The following is a 13,562-nucleotide window of genomic DNA, read 5'->3' on the forward strand; positions in this document are numbered from 1 at the left end:
AAGACACCTTCCACTAAACTTACACCTTCCACATCATTACAAAGTCACGTATTCACGAACTATGAAACAAGCATTAATCTAATCTATTTTAAGCTGTTAACTAGAAGTAGTGTCTTTATGCTACCATAAGGAACACAAATGAATAGCAAATCTCCCCATAATGATCTGCGCGCATTCACAAAAGGTAATGTTATGCATCGGGTGGACCAGCGACAGTGTGGTGTTGAGAGGTGGCATGAGCCCCCTCTCATACTTCTATCTTAGTCTGAGTAATTCGATCTTCCTTTCTAATTGCATGCGGTGAAAAGTCGCTATTCCTTACCACGCGGACTTCCCACGCAGCGTCTCTCGTCACCCGGGTGGTCCAGTGACAGGCGGGCACTGCTGATCTTGGAAGGGTTAAGCCGACGGGTGTGAGGGAGCCGAGTGAATGCTTTCCACACGCCGACATTGTCATAAGAGCGGTGGAGACATGCCCACAGGGGCCTGAAGGAGCGGCTGGGCTAGAGATTCCGTTACTTTGCAGAAACTTAGCAAAAACACTTTCTGGCGGGCTACCAGCGAGGCATGGGAATGACTTGGTTCCCAGGCAGTCTTGGCAGGCAAATTCCCGCATTTTCTGCAAAATCGTAACTGTGATTGGCTTGCTCAGGGCATAGCTCTGTGACGTAGCAAAATCGGCGCAGAAATTGGCGCCAAGAATCTCCATTGGTGGAATGGTAGTGCTTCGGCAATAGAGTGGAATTTTCCGCCGGTTTTCGAGTTGCTGATTGGAACGTTTAACCACGGCCACTGTTGTGGGGGCAGGAATGTTCTGTATTCGGCTTGTACGGGTGCTCTCGACAAGATTCGGCTCTCGCCTTTCCGTCGGAGTAGGTTACAAGCCTGAGCTCTCACTGCTCTGGACAGTCTGCCTTCCGTTGGCTGTCAAATATACTTTTATTTAATTGTAACTGTTTGACGAAGTTGCTCAAGTTTCGACTTCAACGTAACTTTCCGAGTACAGTTGGCAATTGAGGGTTCTGTGTACAAGCGGCCTTGAGCAGTTTTGGCTAAGGTTGACTGTATCGGAGTTACTGTGTGACTTCACTTGTTAAAATCAATCACTGTACTGTCAGTGATTGTGTGGCGAGCCTTCTTCATCTCCCTCAGAGGCGCATTTGTATTGCTAGGAAGTCTTTAGCCTGGAACAACCAGACCATGATAATTTGTTTCGGGCTATACTCGCGACATAATCATCACCATGACGAGACGTCGAAGCAACCAGCCATCGCCTCCGGTATGCCAGATCGTGTCCTTGCAGTTAAGAAGTTTAGGAACACTTCACCTTCACAGCATTTATTTGAGTATCCAATTTGAGCCAATTTGATGTATTGTAAATGTTTCATGTGTTTTGTTTATTATTTTAAGTTTAGTCATAATAAATCATATTGTTATTTTGGACAGAACTTTCATTCTGTTAATTGGTAGAGCAACCCTTTCATTTCTCACTATGTTAATGAAACTTTCCTTTATATAACTTATTTATCAAATTAAATTATTGCAGGTGCCAAACTCTTTTCTACTCCACTTGCCGGGTTGATTACAGTCAGTTCGCGTATATTTTTTAATCCTTGTGCAACAGCAAAAGTCGGAGTTAGAATAGGGGGGGCTTAGAGCATCATTTACATGTGTAGATTCTAGAATTTAGTGTTAAATACACTACTAGCCCCGGCACTTCGCATAAAATGGCGACCCTTAGCCTCGGATCTTTCCTGTGAATCACTGATAAGCAAACAGTATTCTTAGTAGGAAAATTCAATTTTTTTCTCTATTTTTTTAATGATTAATACCCAACTTCTTTTTCTTGTAGTTCCGTGATTAGTTTTAAGTAGCGGCGCATGATTACAGTTTTTGTTTTCAGCGTGTATATTATTTTGTTTGTTCATTGTTTTATGTGTTTCTTTGACCTGGTGTTCGTACCACATCTCACTTTGTCGGGTTTTTGTGCTGTTTCTGTACCACAACAAATAGTGCATGTAATTACAGCGTTGGAACGGCGTTGTTAAAATTTTATGTCTATGTGGAAAAATATATGGAGTAGATTATTTTTATTGTGCATTTTAGATAAATTTGTTTTTCATGAATGATCACGAGAAGTAAGGCACGACTATTATCGAGCGAAGCTAAAACAAAACAGGATACCATAATGGATAAGGGACAGTTTACTGACGGGGATAGGTTCGGAGATGAGATGGGCACATTTTTAGCAGGACAGGACGACAGGGTCATTGATGAGGACGGTGATTTGGACGCGATCTTAGAGCAACGTCGCGGCCGTGATTATGATAGTGAGGTTGCGGATGAAACTGAGACAGGCACACAGGTCGAGACGGTAGCAGAAGTTTATAGTCAAACGAAAGAGAGCAGACAGGGTCCAGCTCGGTCACGTCCGAGCTCTAGCGCCCAGGTGTCCAGAGTTACATCGCCCATGTGTGACGAGGATCAAAAAGATGACATAAACCCAATACTGAGCTTCCTACGATCAATGAAAGAAGAAGCTGACGAACAACGCAAGAAGGGGAAGGAAGAAGATGAGAAACAACGTAAGAAGGAGAAGGAAGAAGATGAGAAACAGCGTAAGAAGGAGAAGGAAGAAGCTGAGAAACAGCGTAAGAAGGAGATGGAAGAAGCTGACGAGCAGCGTAAGAAGGACACTGAGGCAATAATTTCGCATATAGGGGAAATTCGCGGGGAATTACTAACAATAAAGAAAGAACGTGGAGAAGCAAAATAAATGTCAACGATAGCACAAAAAGTAGCTGGCCTAGCCAAAACGGCAGCAACAATGGCAATGTAAATCGTAAAAGTAACTTCTCAACTCGCAGGGCGCTTGCGACGTGCGACACAAGCCCACTCAAAATCCCTTGCGGTCTTAAAGACTCAAGGTAATATTGCGGTTACGAACATCACGAAACGAATGAAAGAAGTAGAGAGTCGGATAGCAAAACTAGAGCGAAACGGGCACACGAGTCCTGCGCGTTCGGATACCAATGATGGAGTACACAGAATTGTGTCTCCGAGGAAAAGCCCGCAGTGTTCTAGCCCAGTGACAGAGTGCGGTACTAACAATGCACACGCAGAAACTGCTAGTAATAGCTCCAATAATTATAGCCCACTTAGGAGAGTGAATTCGGAGTGCCACTTCCACTGTGATACAGAGGTAGTACATCACAGTTATCAGCAAGATAGATCAGGACACTCAGCAGACGTGCAAGTATCGGAAACGAGTGACAACACCAGTGCGAGGATCGGACAGGATTTTGATCAGAATCACTTCCTGTCGATACTAAAATTCCAGAAGTTCAAATATAATGGAGGGTCGATGCATCCGAAGAGCAGGGTGATGCAGTTTACAAATTCATTACCTTCAACCCAGCCAAAATTAGAATTCATGTGTGGACACATCGAAGGCCAGGCCGCGGAAAAGATGCGGGGTGGGACAGCGACGTGTCGGACTTATCAGGAATTAGTTGGTGCATTCCTGTGGACCTACTGGTCAAAGGAAACGCAAGACAGGATTAAAGAGGAAATAATATTTTGTCGTGAACTGGAAGTGTCCGGGCATAAGAGCGCAACCAAATTTTTTGATGATTTACTCAAGAAGAATCAGTTTTTAGATAGTCCATGTAGCAACGGAGAAATCATTAAATTTTGCTTTTCCAAATTGCCAGTTAGGTACCAACAGACACTTGTCGGGAAGTGTGGATCTGACATATAAGCATTCAAGAGTCTATTGCGCGAACTTGAAGTTGTCTTTGATAAACAAGACGCAGAGGACAGGAAGAAGGGGCAAAGTAACAAATACCACGGGCCAGGAAGGAAAGACGACAACAGATCGCATAATCGCACTGGTCAGTTAGGAAACCAGGGTCACGGAAGCCAAGGTTACGCTATTCAAGGTTATGGAAACCAAAGACACAGAAACCAGAACGTCAGGGAGCAGGGTCAATCTAGACAAGGAATCTGGGACAGGAGGAATAACGAACGGCAAAGCGAACGTAATTGGAGAGAGCGAAACCAAGGACAACAGGAGAACCAGGAGATTGAAATTAGACCTGCAAATCCTAATGCACGTCAGAGGAGGGGGAGTCTGACAAGGGATTGGTGCTAGTCCATAGGACTCCACCACATCTCTCACACAGAGAAGTTCGTGGAATAATAGTAGTTTAAGTGGTGTACATAGTAGAATAGGCAAATATATGAGCCTTTCTTCGGGGAACAATAATCGTTGCATGAATAGATTATGACTGTTGAAGTATTAACACGCTGCGTTGTCTCGCGTAAGAATTTAATGCTGCTATCCTTTTTGGTTTATGTTCGCGACTTACAATGTCGATGAAGTAGGAGGCACTACCATTCCATGAGCAATGTTTTTGTCCTTTCCTGCCTGGTGTCCATGTTGAGGGATAATGATGAGTGAGGAAATGTCGCACAAACGGGCGCATACAAGAACGTGCTCTTAGAAGCGTTCTGAGAAGTCGTGATACGCTCCATAGCGGCCACAACCAGTTCGTGAGACGTTCATACCAATGCTTGCAGGCACGGGTCAGTGCACTGCAAGATTGTGGTATATTGCGTGATTTCGAGGATGAATATGGGCAGTATAGTTTTTACAGTGATGCGTCAGCATCATTGTCTTGCAAGTCGGGGTGAACCTGTGAGCATTTGACTCTAATGGTGCCCTAGACGGTAGAAATGCGGGCATAAAGCCTACCATGCCAATGTGTTGGTTGGGTATTTGGCGTGCTGCTTGTGACTGTCACAGATGAATAACCCAGGAATTATACTTCGTGACATACTGTGTAGCTGGTGTGTGGTGGACGACGGAATCCCCAACAGGAACCAGTCCTGGCTTGGTCATATTACATTGTCTCTGGAAAGGTGTGCTTTGGTCGCGAAAACCGCATCACATAGAAAAAAGAAGTTGCAACTATAATTTATTGTCTTGTATAGCCATGGCTAACCCAGTCTCTGGAGTTTCAGTGAGGCGTAGTGAGAACTCGGAGGCCGTGTCGTACGGCGCGCACATCACTATCGTCGTCAATAGCGGCGCGTAGCGAGACATCTCAGCGTAACAGGAATTATGTAAGAGTATTGTATAAGGTAAAAAAAAAAATTAAAAAATTAAAAAGGTACTATATACTAGGATAAGTTAAACTGTAGGATTTAACAATAACTAGATCAATATTGTTGGTTTTTTTTACCACAAGTAGGAATGTTTGGCGCGCGCCTGTTGGGGTGCTATTTTTCACGTCACCAAATCACAGACCCGAGATGGAGGGCCGACCGGCGAGCGAACGTACAATAGTTGCATGTTCTTTATAGCACAGTAAAACTTCGACCTTCATAATAACATAATTTATTCAAAAGACCTAGAATGTAGATCATTGGCAAATGGTAGTTAATTATTGAGCATGTCTACTGTCGATCTATATAATTAATACTAATATTAGTGCGGGCCCGCACATTTAGTTGTTCATCCAATATAGCGTCACACACCATGTACAGTAGTGAGATCGATCTCTGCACAAATATTTCCAAGATTAGATATACCAAGATCTTGTTATAATGATAGCCATAGATTGATAACTATAAAATTAAAATAAGAGTGTCTGAAATGACAGACCATCAATGTATCGTTATGTAAATTTATTGTAACATAGAAGGTCATGGGAAAAAGTTAGGCATAAGATTTTTGTCAGAACTGTGCAGATGGCGGGAATCGTGGCAATGCAGAGGCCAGCCGGAGCAAAATAAAAAAAATAAAAAAATAAAAAAACAAGAGGTCTTCGCTATCTGCAAGAAGGGGAGCGTCAGCGCGCCACCTGACGCCTGACGAGAAGGGTGCAGCAGCGTCCGGTCCTACAAACTGACAGTCACCGGACCGTATACCTGAGGGATTAGGCATCAGACAGCCCTCGCCGGGCCAGAAGCGAAAGTGTGGCTGGCCGTTGACACTGACACGCGACCAGCACGCAAGACCCAGCTAGCTCTCCGGACGCGGCAGCCGTTTGGAGGGATTCCCTGCGGCAGACCACGTTGTCGTGAGTACGTGAAGAAGATCACATTTGGTGTCAGAACCTGCGCCTTATGTGCCTCGGGACAGACCTGTTTGAGTTTTTACAACTCACTAGCATTGGCCGATCTGCATACACAAAGCAGTATCGTGCCACAAACTCTAACAATAACTTCTCCTCCCACTTAGAAAGCAGTTGTAGCAATCGTCGCTCCTAGTTCGATCCTGTCTGGATGACCTCACACACTTGTGGAATCACTCCACGTGCCATCATCCCTCATCGAACTGCAATATTGGGAAACGTAAAATACTGTCCAGGGAGAGAAGAGACCTGGACTAGTGATGTATCCTAACTAGTAGACCTCAGAGACAATTAATCGACGTGAGGAGAGCCTATCACTATGTCTTCCTACCATACTGCCGTGATCATATGCGTGGGTCTTGCTGCAATCTCAACAGAGTACTGCAGGTGCTCCAGCACACCCTATTGCTGTTGCAACAACGTAGCAACAACACCCGATGTTTAGCCCTATGTGATGTCAGTACTGTGGCCCCATCCCAAAAGCCCCCCTCCGATGCTCAAGACGTGGAACCACGTGCATCAATGCATATGACTCAACATACCAACACCCTCAGAGAAACTAACGAGTTTGTGAAGTGCTTCGAATATTTCTAACAATGTGATTTAGTGCCTCATTCTCAGCACAGTCGTGAACTTTGTGCAATGTGCACGCACAACTTGATGCCCCATGAACCTTGTTTTTTTTCTTAAATTTCTTTCTATAGTGTTGTTTTTATAACGTATGTTTTACCTTGTATGTGTTTGTGAATTTGCACTGTAATTCTTATGTAAGTGATAGAGTAGGGCGCACAAATTACAAATTACTGTATTGTTCTCTTCACCATGTTTTTTCTTTTGTATTCTGTATTTTTGTTGTGTGTATGCAAACAGTGTGCCTGAAGTCCCCAAAAACTGAAGCAGATACCACCACTGTCATTGTGAATGGACCATCAGTTCAGGGAACATTTTGTAAAGGTTATTCTTGCTGCAGGGAGACAGAATGAATCGGAGGTTGTAATTAGATTCTGAAAGCTCACAAAGAGATTGTTAACTTAAATATTATCATGTGTGATTGAGTTCAGGTTAGTTTAATGATTGAAATTGTTGTAACATCTTGGGCATTTAATTGCGGAGCACTCCAACTCTGATTGTAAAGAATAAACTGCTCCATATTTGGCTCACGTGCCCGGGTCATATTTAGAGTGAGAATGTCTGTGGGAATCGGTGTTTGGAAGGGGCTCCCTGGGTATGGATGTGTGATGTGAGTGTTAGAGTTCCATATTAAGAAGGTGAAGTTGGCTACATCATAAAAAATCCTCCCTCTATGAGCTGCATTTTTCAGTTGCAGTGATTTTTTTTATAGAGTGCGGCATGTGGAGTCAGTTTGGAAGATTGTTGTTGGGCAATTGACTCACTACCTTGCTCCAAAGTGAGCCAACCTCTCACCAATTACAATCTAAAATGGCGTAGGGGCTATGAGAGGTGGCATGAGCCCACTCTCATATTTCTATCTTACGATTTTCCTCTCTAATTGCATGCGGTGGAAAGTTGCTATTCCTACACACGCGGACTTCCCACGCAGTGTCTCTCGTCACCCGGGTGGTCCGGTGACAGGCGGGCTAAGCTGATCTTGAAAGGGTTAATCCGATGGGTGTGAGGGAGCCGAGTGAATGCTTTCCAGACGCCGACATTGTCATAAGAGCAGCGGAGACATGCCCGCAGGGGCCTGAAGGAGCGGCTGGGCTAGAGATTCCGTTACTTCACAGAAACTTAGCGAAAACACTTTCTGGCGGGCTACCAGCGAGGCATGGGAATGACTTGGTTCCCAGGCAGTCTTGGTGGGCAAATTCCCGCGTTTTCTGCAAAATCGTAACTGTGATTGGCTTGCTCAGGGCATAGCTCCGTGACGTAGCAAAATCGGCGCAGAAATTGGCGCCAAGAATCTCCATTGGTGGAATGGTAGTGCTTCGGCAATAGAGTGGAATTTTCCGCCGGTTTTCGAGTTGCTGATTGGAACGTTTAACCACGGCCACTGTTGTGGGGGTGGGAATGTTCTATGTTCGGCTTGTATGGGTGCTCTTGACAAGAGTCGGCTCTCGCCTTTCCGTCGGAGTAGGTTACAAGCCTGAGCTCTCGCTGCTCTGGACAGTCTGCCTTCCGTTGGCTGTCTAATATACTTTTATTTAATTGTAACTGTTTGACGAAGTTGCTGAAGTTTCGACTACAACATAACTTTCCGAGTACAGTTGGCAATTGAGTGTCCTGGCTACAAGCGGCCTATGTTGTCTGTCTTGAGCAGTTTTGGCTAAAGTTGACTGTATCAGAGTTACTGTGTGACTTTGCTTGTTAAAATCAATCACTGTACCGTCAGTGATTGTTTAGCGAGCCTTCTTCGTCTCCCTCAGAGGCGCATTTGTATTGCTAGGAAGTCTTTAGTCTGGAACAACCAGACCATGATAAGTTGTTTCGGGCTATACTCGCGACATAATCATCACCACGATGGGACGTCGAAGCAACCAGCCATCGACTCCGGTACGCCAGATCGTGTCTTTGCAGTTAAGAAGACAGCTTGGTAATGTATGTCCACAGCACCGGCAAAGCAGGCAATTTTGCTAGGTGATAATCAGAGCTCAGCAGAGCGCGCCTGTTCGTCTTTTCTAACTTTGTACTGTCTTGGGTGTTCACTGTCTGAGTTCTCACTACTGTCGCAGCAATTAATGTTGGGTTGGCTGTGTGTTTCTCTTAAGATTTGAGTTGCAAGGAATTGGCTCCACTTCGTCATAAATGTCACAATCTAGTTTAGGAACACTTCACCTTCACAGCATTTATTTGAGTATCCAATTTGAGCCAATTTGATGTATTGTAAATGTTTCATGTGTTTCGTTTATTATTTTAAGTTTAGTCATTATAATTCATATTGTTATTTTGGACAGAACTTTCATTCTGTTAATCGCTAGAGCAACCCTTTCATTTCTCACTAGGTTAATGAAACTTTCCTTTATATAACTTATTTATCAAATTAAATTATTGCAGATGCCAAACTCTTTTCTACTCCACTTGCCGGGTTGATTACAGTCAGTTCGCGTATATTTTTTAATCCTTGTGCAACAGCAAAAGTCGGAGTTAGAATAGGGGGGGCTTAGAGCATCATTTACATGTGTAGATTCTAGAAGAATTTTGCGTTAAATACACTACTAGCCCAGGCACCTCGCAGACATATAAGTATATTAGCTTACTATCTTCACTAATTTGGGTTAAATCTAACTTTGGCACAGAAAGGGATAAATTATGCTGCTACAAAAATCTTTTGTCACTCACCAAACAGCATCAAAAATCGGACAGATAGGGAACAAAATTTAAAAGCAAATTAAAACAATTTATGAATGACAACTCCTTCTACTCAATCGATGAATGTTTAGGTATAAATTAGCGATCTTACAACTAACAAAACTTGAATTACAGCATGTAAAGAGACCTTCCACTAAACTTACACCTTCCACATCATAACAAAGTCACGTATTCACGACCTATGAGACAAGCATTAATCTAATCTAATCTAAGCTGTTAACTAGAAGTAGTGTCTTTATGCTTCCATAAGGAACAGAAATGAACAGCAAATCTCCGCACAATGATCTGCGCGCATTCACAGAAGATAACGTTATGCATCGGGTGGACCAGCGACGGTGTGGTTTTCTACCAATTGCTTCCTCGTGGTGTAACCACCACTGCTGACATTTATTGTCGAAGAATGAGACGTCTTGAGACGCTATCCAAGAGCAACGAGCAGGAAGACTGCGTGAAGCGATGCTATTCCACGATAACGCCGGCCCGCATTCTGCTAGACTAACAAAAAACACTATACATGAGTTTGGTTGGGAAGGCATTCAGCACCCTCCTTAGTCACTTAATCGTGTGCCCTCAGATTTTAACCTTTTCCGCTCTCTGTCGAACAACCTACAACGAACTTCCTTTTTGCATGAAATTCGCTCCGAACATGGCGCGATGTGTTGTGCGGATTAAAAGCACATAATCTCCACAGTCGCGGAATCGAAAAATTACCCCAGCAGCGTTGGCATACTGCTGTAAATAGTTACTGAGAATATACTATCGATCACTGAAGTCTCTATTGCGTTTATCAAACTTAGGAAAAACGCACAACTTATCCACCAACCTAATGCGGTGAAAATAATGTTCTTGATAGAACAAATAGTCTTGAATGCTGATGCAATCAAGTATGATATGAGTCTGTATAATCACTGAGTCTGGGGTGAAGCTTGAATTTCGGCTGCTTACAGAGGCGCCAGGAAAGTTGCCCTTCCCACATCTGCAGTTCAGTGGAATGGACCATACAGTCCAGTGACTACTATACTTGTAATGCTCGCTGGTGCGAAGCAGTTGCTTCCTAGTAGCGTCCGGGATCCTAGGCAACGTGTATGGCTTTTAAGTTGCCTGCTGTAATGTGTTTGCCACTTATCGACAATAACGCTTAGAGCACATCAAGTTGTTCTTTGAGGGATGGTAGTTATCTATAGATCGATAGGTAAACCATCCTTCATAAAATTATTAGGGGCACGGATAGAAGGATGTGGCGACATCTGGAAACAGACAAGAGAGTCAGGAGTAACAAGAGCAACTTTTCTGTGGGAGGAGGGATGGTGTTGACGAGTTCCCACCGTTCTTGTTTCCCGTACAATTCATTTTCTGTTAATAAAACATGAGGATGCCTCATTTGTTTTTGAAAACGCTGTCATATGCGTTCGGTGATTTTTCACTCTCACAGATGGGGGAATAATAGGGTAACCCCAGGCTCTGCACCCCGTTAGGCAATTTAATAACGGAAATATTTGTTCTGTTTAAGTGTGCGTAGACGGAGGAAGCGATCAGGACACAGTTACATCAATGCCAGCGAAGAACCGAAAAAGGAAAGAATAACCGTGGCCGGCCGCGGTGGCAGAGCGATTCTAGGCGCTTCAGTCTCGAACCGTGCGACCGCTACAGTCGCAGGTTCGAATCCTGCCTCAGGCATGGATGTGTGTGGTGTCCTTAGGTTAGTTAGGTTTAAGTAGTTCTAAGTTCTAAGGGACTGATGACCGCAGATGTTAAGTCCCATAGTGCTCAGAGCCATTTGAACCATTTTTGAATAACCGTGTAAACAGTTTTGGTGTGTTCTGTTGGAAACGTAGGGGATAATACAACGTTAGACTGTTTCCCAATGTACTATGGTCAATCAGCATAACTACCTTGAAGCGCTCGTATGACTGTGTGAGGCACTACAGAATAAAGTGAGCTGCACCGTGGCGATGAAAGGATTAACTCTTCCACCAAAGCAACGCTTCGGATCCCACATCGCTGAATGTGAGGCAGCCTTCGGCCATTTACAGGAACGCCAACTGTTTCACATTTATTCTAGTCATCAAATCCAAACTCTGATTCCCCCTGCCTAGAATGGAGAAGGACCAAAAAGAGAAATTTTTTCAGAAAAGAGAAGAGGTGGACCCAATATTGCTGGAGGAATAACTCCGCTCAACTTTTGACACCTTAAAAAAATTTCGTTACTGAGAAACATTGGGACAAGTACAGGAAGTCAGACGAACATCATTCTAAACTCGGTCAAAATACAGTTCATTGACAGTTGTGTTGTGCACAGTGAAAATTGTTTTTCTGCGTTTTAGAGGTATTTATTTATAGTGTTTTTTCATCCTGTCGTAGGCCATGTTGATCTTCTCTGCATCGTTCCAATTTTAGTATACTTACCGCCGAAGTGGGTACGATCATCTATGGACGCAGACCTACAGCGTCTAGTGACGCAATTGTTACCACCATGAATGCGTGTATGTGTTCCCCTCTGTCATCGCGCAGAATTAAACTCTCTGATCTGTAGTGGCGGATCATAATAACTGAAGGGACAGTGTTGTCATTTGTTGAAGGATGTTGAAAAGAACCCTGAAAACGTACCAGAAAACATATCGAAACTTTTTCGAACATTTTAAGGAATTTGTAGTGAAACTTCAGCCAGGACAGTTTTATTCTACATGAATGTAATTACAGTGAAGGTGTTTATTTTAGTGATGTTGAAAAATGAATCTAACCTACCGGTTCTTTTACAGAAACGATCCGCAGTAGAATTTCAGACCATTAAAAAGGACTAAACCTCCTAAATTAGTATCTTCCTAAGGTCCAGGCAGCGACGTTTGATGAAACGCTTGCTCGAACACGATGGGAACCTAGGAAGTTTTAACTACGAAATTTTTTATTAACTTATTTTCTAATCGTTGTGAGACCTTTGAAAATCAGGCATAGAATGTCTACACTGACACTGGAGAACTCATAGACCAGAGTAAAACTGGAGGATTTCACAGTCTACACTTCTCTTTCACTTGGAGAACACACGGGGCATGACTGTAGCCGTTACAGGGTGAAAGGAACAAACCTAAACAACTATTTCCAGGGAGAATATCTGACACAAAAAAGCAGCTCTGTAAGTGTATCTCAAGCAGTTGTAGGGCACTTTTCTGGAAAGTGCTGACTTCAGTTTATACCTCCTGACTGCAGTAAACAGATCATAAAATTTACTGTAAATCCAGATGTTTCTGCTGCAAGGAGTTTCGCAGTGATCGGCAGACATTTTACGACGACAGAAAAAGACGGCTCTGAAAATTACGTCAACGGCTTCGCGTACGTTTCGTAACTAACGGAATGCTATAAAATCTGCTATACGTTAAAAATTATCCGAAATGCTTTAAACGCCTGCCAGCGCAGATTTTATATTCACTACTAAGCTCGTATAAGTAGCAAACATTTCCACTTGGCTGTCACCGTATGCTTCTGCCTTCGTGTACGAGAAATGTATTCCTACCTACATTCAGTACTAATAGGTTCACGGGAGTCAGTTATCTTTGATAGTATTTCACATACAATCTTGTACATTAACTCCATTTCCTGTCGTCACTCAGAGCATAATAACCAGTTCTTTTAAACTGTCCCCCAAATTTGAAATCACGTTAAAAATTCATATCAAACTTAAAAAATTAAAATTTCAAGTCACGAATTCATGTTTTATGAACAGGATTCCTAAAACATATTTCTTCACCAAATTTCGAAGTCTCTTCACTTTCGCATATGATTCAAAATCTGCAAATCTTAACCGTAATGTCGTGGGAGTAAAATAGTTAGGAGGTACAGAAGCTAATAAATAGAGTAGAGATGAACTAATTTTCTGCCGAGCACTACAATCACATTTACATATAGATCTTCCTATTTTCTGAAACGGTATCCTCAAAATGGTTCAAATGGCTCTGAGCACTATGGGACTTAACATCTATGGTCATCAGTCCCCTAGAACTTAGAACTACTTAAACCTAACTAACCTAAGGACATCACACACATCCATGCCCGAGGCAGGATTCGAACCTGCGACCGTAGCAGTCGCGCGTCTCCGGACTG

The 13,562-nt window shown here is 43.2% G+C and overlaps 1 pseudogene; it reads right to left on the reverse strand.

The window, feature by feature from the left end:
• Positions 1 to 11,768: 11,768 nt before the first annotated feature.
• Positions 11,769 to 11,888, reverse strand: LOC124623482 (annotated as a pseudogene).
• Between the last annotated feature and the right edge of the window lie 1,674 nt (positions 11,889 to 13,562).

This window comes from Schistocerca americana, chromosome 7 (genome assembly GCF_021461395.2).
Source record: "Schistocerca americana isolate TAMUIC-IGC-003095 chromosome 7, iqSchAmer2.1, whole genome shotgun sequence".
In the NCBI taxonomy this organism is placed as follows: domain Eukaryota; kingdom Metazoa; phylum Arthropoda; class Insecta; order Orthoptera; family Acrididae; genus Schistocerca; species Schistocerca americana.